Raw genomic sequence first — 6,000 nt, 5'->3', positions numbered from 1 at the left:
CCCTCCTGGCTGGCCTCCCAGCATCAGCCACCAGACCCCTTCAGCTCATCCAGAATGCAGCAGCACGTCTGGTTTACAACCTCCCTCGTGACTCCCACGTCACTCCCCTCCTCATCTCCCTCCACTGGCTACCAGTGCAAGCTCGCATCCGGTTTAAGACACTGGTGCTTGCTTTCCAAGCAGTCAAGGGGTCAGCTCCTGGTTATCTGCAGAAGATGATCAGACCCTACAAGCCGGCCAGATCGCTCCGATCGGCTACTACAGGGCGGCTGATTCCTCCCCCAACACGAGCAGCAACAAGGTCTCGACTCTTTGCAGTTCTGGCCCCACGATGGTGGAACGATCTTCCAGTGGAGGTCAGAACAGCAGAGTGTCTGAGCACCTTCAAACGGAAACTCAAGACGCACCTCTTCTCTGTGTACCTCTCTCCTCTTCCTTAAACCCCCTCCCATAACTATTAAAAAAAAAAAAAAAAAAAAAAATTTTTGGTTCAGACTATCTTGTTTCTCCTTAATGTATGCTATCATAGTAAAGGCTTTTTATCTGCATTTTGTTCAATGGACTTAAGTGGACTTGATCCTGAGTTTGGTTACACTGTTGTAAGTCGCTCTGGATAAGAGCGTCAGCTAAATGCCTATAATGTAATGTAATGTAAAATGACAAAAAGATGGCACAAGCATTCTTTGAGTGAATGTATAAAAATAATTAAAATACATTAAGCTTTCATTTTTGTGGATTGTTAAAGGCAAGAGGTTAATTAATATTGTACAATAAGTTTTGATTAAGTAAAATTAAATGCATTTCAAGACATGTTGCAATTCCAAATGCCACCATTTCTGTAGAATGACCCAGTTAGCATAGCCTCACAGTCACAAATAATATTGTGGCGATCCTGACAAAGACTAAGCAAGCTAGCTAGCTAGCTAGCTAGCGGGGCTGCAAAGCAATGTGGGGGGGGGGGGGGGGGGGGGTTGCATGAAATGTATATTATTGTCGTAAATAGCCAAACTGTTTGCATGTAGGCCTACATAGCGCTGCTTAACTGTAAATAGCCTGTGGGATTTTGTACAGTAGTCTTGTGAATAATCATGTTCAAACGCACTTATGTATACCCTTATGTATAAACTGCTAAACAGCACACATTCATCAGGCAATACACATTCACACAACGACAGTCATAATCCACAACCGTTTCTTACAGGGACACATTTCTCACTTCCATAATAAAACTCTTTGCAAAAACACATGATATCTCATAAAAAACACGTTCTCAACATTCAAAAATGCCAAGTTACTCAAAACTACTGATATCACAATGACGCCATGTTACAGTACTACAAACAATATAGGCTACCTTGCCTCACACAAATGACATAACATGTATTTCAAAGTATTTACATTTTTTCCTAGTCAATTGGCCCTGTGTTTTGTAATCTTACCGTTTCACAATGTCATGCAAACTTTGTAAACCCTAACCCAGCGCTCCTGCAGTTCATGAAACATTCCACAGGGTGGCAGCAGAGGACCACTTACAAATGCATTGTTCCCATGTGATGACCGTTTGGCCATTTAGAGTGTAATAAGCCAGCGTACCTGCAGTTCATAAAACATTCCACAGGGTGGCAGCAGAGGACCACTTATAAATTAATCGTTCCCATATCAAGAACGTACGGCCATGTAGAGCATGGCATGAAGCGACACGTCTTTTCTATTGTAAGGAATCCATATTAACACAGCGATCGTCAGCCAAATGGCTGATATAACTACATCGATGGATCGCTACAACTTGTTCCCACTTGCATTGAAAGATAGAAATCTACATTAACAACGTGCTCCACAAACGTTCGACATAGGCCATAGCTAGCGTCGCAGCTAAGCGAAGTGCAATATTTGTAGTTAGCATAGCCTCACAGTCACAAATAATATTGTGGCGATCCTGACAAAGACTAAGCAAGCTAGCTAGCTAGCTAGCGGGGCTGCAAAGCAATGTGGGGGGGGGGGGTTGCATGAAATGTATATTATTCTTGTAAATAGCCAAACTGTTTGCATGTAGGCTTACATAGCGCTGCTTAACTGTAAATAGCCTGTGGGATTTTGTACAGTAGTCTTGTAAATAATCATGTTCAAACGCACTTACGTATACCCAACTTTAGCATGAATGAGTGTCTCTGTTAGCTTGCTGGCTAGCACCGAAGCACCAAGCCGTTACCCTCAGTTCACCTGCTATTCTGTTGCAGTGAGTCACGTTGTTACAAAACACAGGGCCAAGTGACTTGAATATTGGGTAGCACAAACAGTGGCTGTGACAAAGCATCTAAACGCAACAGAAACGCAGGTGAAATATGTTGTACTCACGGATTTGCCGGCCATCCAACGAGCCTTGATAGAGAAAACAATCAGCAAGCTCGTAGAATTAAAGCTTCCTAGGTCGCAATTTCTGTAGCCTGTTGTCCTGCTCCGTTGTCTGTTATTTCCTGGAGATGCACTTTCAGTCTTCCTAAGGTTTATAAGCCATTTTCATAGGCTTATCTGCAGGTGGGAATCCTCTTCGCTGTTTTGCTAAGCTACAACCGGAAAACAACCGGAAAACTTGATTGTGGAGAATAGGAGCAGACGCATATGTCCCAGCAGGCTTTGCAAATGAGGAAATAACAACAGTGTGAGAGAAATTAGGACGAAATGATCAAATTGCCTAGTTGAAACAATATGTTTTCAGCAGAATGGGCATGTAGGTGAAGGTTGACATGATCACGGAGCATAGTGCCAAGTTAATGGAGTAGGCCTAATCTAACCATGAGCGAGCTTTTAATCCTTATCGAGCGGTATATATAACAGTCGCTATAAGTCACTAGTTGTTAAGTGGAAGGTTAAGTAACAATAGAAATGTTGTGCTTTTTTCATGTTCAGCACTAGTAGCTATACTTTTGGGTGAGACATGATTTTAAATGTAATGTTTTAATGGGGAGTTGCAGAACGTACAGATAGATAGAGAACAGGGCGAGGTGACATAAATGTAGAAACGTGGCGTTTGCCGAAAAGGTTTTGTACGATAGCCAAGTGAAGAAATGTAGTTAGTAGAAATGGCAGAGTGGTGAACTGGTAACTTTTTAATAAAAGGAATACGTTTGCCGTCATGAAATGCATATGGGTGGCCGTCAGTGAGTTTTGCTAAAGCAAATATAAGCGTAAGAAAACCTTAGTGTAAAAGAGGAAATTATCTGCCTGAGTGCGAGGCGGGATTCAATCCTTCAACCGGAGGTTCACCAGACTGTCACTTTCTTAGTGCAGCACCACTATGCAATGCGTCAAATATCATTAGCAAACCTGTCCGTGGTATTAAAGAACAACACAGACCGGCCGGTAAGCGCACAAGAGCTCCCGTTCAATCCACATGCCTTTGCAATATTGTAGCCGGTTAATAAGGCAACGCAATAAACATATCGTCTGCACGTCTCGCGTTCGCTGGGAAGTATGGCAAACACCTCATAGATACACAATGAACACGGATCTACACTATGTCTATTATGGATCTATTTCAAATTACAACGACCCTACCTTATCTACCGTACCTCAGCAAGATGGCTGGGGGGGGACTACCCCAGCTTGTTGTGAGCGAGAGGCAGGAATACACTCAAAGTGTATTCCTGCCTCTAACTCACAACCGTGGCCGATTTAGTATCTCCGATTAACCTGTCTGCATGTCTTTGGGATTGGGGAAACCCAGGTGGACACGGGGAGAACATGCAAACTCCGCACAGAGCCGAGATTCGATATCACGACCTTCTTACTGTGAGGCGACAGCGCTACCCACTGAGCCACCGTGCCACCGATTACAATGCTTGCTTGGTAAACTATCAAGGATCATCAAGGATGACGTGCCCTTAGCCTCATAGCTCCAGGCTAGCTCCCGTAATTAGTACTGCTCGGTTGTTCCCGGTTTAGCAATGGCGACCTTCTACACCCGCTGTCAATAGGAGCTCCCAAAGATAAACATCACTCGCGTTCATAGGATTTTCACAACGACTAAAGACTCAACCAGCAAATTGGAGAAAGGCTATTAATTATATGCCATGTGTATATTCGCAACTACGAAGGTAAGAAAACAACTATTAATTCACTGACTAGCTAATGCTAATTAACGTCAAATACTAGCCTCCGTCGTACAAGGTCGCTAACATTAACTATCTGTCTAACGTTGGGTAATGCTGTGTGCTTCATCTGCTGTTAATTCTCTACCTACAACATTGTAACATGCTTTCTTAACCGGCGTTATATAGGCTATATGTCGTTGGAGTTTTTGTTTAACTACCTAGTCAAAACTAAATTCCCTTCCGATATTGCTTGTGTCGACAGTGCTTCGACGTTAACGACGATAGATTTAGCCAGTAGCCACATCTATTCAAAATGTAAACGAGTAAGGCGTTCTTCACGGTCGGGAAAAATTTTATGACCACCTTAGTCTTGTTGTTAGCCACTCTTATGCATAACACTTACTAGGTAGCTACCTAACGTTATTTGCTACGCACATCTTACATATCATGGATGTGTAAGATGTGTTCACGTAAGTAATACAGACATAACGCTAACCAGACTTTTGATTGCATCTGTTATTTTATTTATTCGGTGTCCAATAAAGACAGACTGTCAGGGAGGTCGGCGTGAGAGCGTGACAGTCTGTGTACTTTCCAGTAATGCACTCATTCAGAAGGAGTCTGTTGCACACAGCTACAATTTCACTGAACCAACATGTCATATGCACCATTTTAAAGAAGAATCGTGCCGCCTAGGAGAACTTTGTCAATGTGGGCCTCCCTGGTTGACAGTCAGGAGATGGGCCTCGCTGGTTTGACAGTCAGGAGGTGGGCTTCTGTAGTGAGCACTGGGGGGAGAGAGGCAGAATCCCCTGTGGCAACACGCCCACGTTCCCAGACTCACCTGACAGGTGGCGCGTCAGCCGGGAGGGAGAGATAAGCCGGGGGTTTAGCGAGGGAGATCAGAGCTTCCTGACGTGGCAGTCTGAGTGCATGTTTTCCAGAGCGATCTGCTCGAATAAAGTGATTTTTGCATACTTGAAACCCAAGCCAGTCGTTTTTCTCTGCAAAACTCCACACTTCCATGGTTACAGAGTCAGGAGATGGGGCTCCCTGGTTAGAGCTGGTTTGCTGACTTGCTGTGGTCTGTTTCCAGACGTGCTTGAAACCTCTAAGAAGGAGATCGAAGACATCCTGATCCGGTACCACAGGACCTTGTTGGTGGCCGACTCCCGCCGCTCCCGGTCCGACGAGTTTGCTGGAGCCGGAGCCCGCCCTCGCTACCAGAAGTCTTACTGCTAAAAATGCTGTCTTCGCTTTTATATACAATAAAAATGAAAATGACCTAAATCAGCTTCAGGCTCACTGTTTGTACTGGTCTTTTACTCTGCTTGCTTTTTCTTTTCCAACCAGCCTTTTACTAAAGGTAGACTTAACATTCCTGATTTAATTTTCTGTTAGTTTGCTTTTTTTTCTCTATGATAGCACCTGATGTGTCAGAGATCTGGGTCGATCCTCAGAGCGCACATTACTTTGGCAGAAAAAAAATTTTTTCATCGTGCTTCGCCCTGCTGTAATCGATGTTCTGTCTTTATGAACCTGCAAAGTGTTTCTCTACTTGTTTCAGTGGTAATGTGGGGATTGATGTTGAATTAAGAATGCAGTGATTGCTTGCTACTGATGTTGGAGACCAGTGCTTTTCAAACTCTATCCTGTCCGGTTTTGCACGTTGTTTGCAAAGCTCAAATGCAATACCAGAATTCTAACAAACTGTTCATTTTTATGTCAATATGTGGCTTTTTCTTTGTGGCATCTACAGCCATTTCTTGCCAGGATAAGTAATCCCTCAGACCAACAAATGCACAATTAAGAAAAATTAACAATCCGTTAAAATTCTCCTACTGCAATTGTGGTTACTGTGGGAGCCAGGAAGTCAAGAGACTTTGTTTTGGCTAAAATGAGATAGACT

The 6,000-nt window shown here is 43.5% G+C and overlaps 1 long non-coding RNA gene across 1 annotated transcript; it reads left to right on the top strand.

The window, feature by feature from the left end:
• The first annotated feature begins 3,539 nt into the window (after window positions 1–3,539).
• Window positions 3,540–5,384, top strand: LOC118211731. The gene is made up of 2 exons (XR_004762073.1): window positions 3,540–4,094; window positions 5,188–5,384. It is a non-coding gene; the product is annotated as an uncharacterized LOC118211731 (long non-coding RNA).
• The last annotated feature ends 616 nt before the right edge of the window (window positions 5,385–6,000 follow it).

Source organism: Anguilla anguilla, chromosome 13, assembly GCF_013347855.1.
Source record: "Anguilla anguilla isolate fAngAng1 chromosome 13, fAngAng1.pri, whole genome shotgun sequence".
NCBI lineage: Eukaryota > Metazoa > Chordata > Actinopteri > Anguilliformes > Anguillidae > Anguilla > Anguilla anguilla.
Note: the sequence above shows the minus strand (reverse complement) of the source record. Positions and strands in the feature narration are given on the sequence as shown.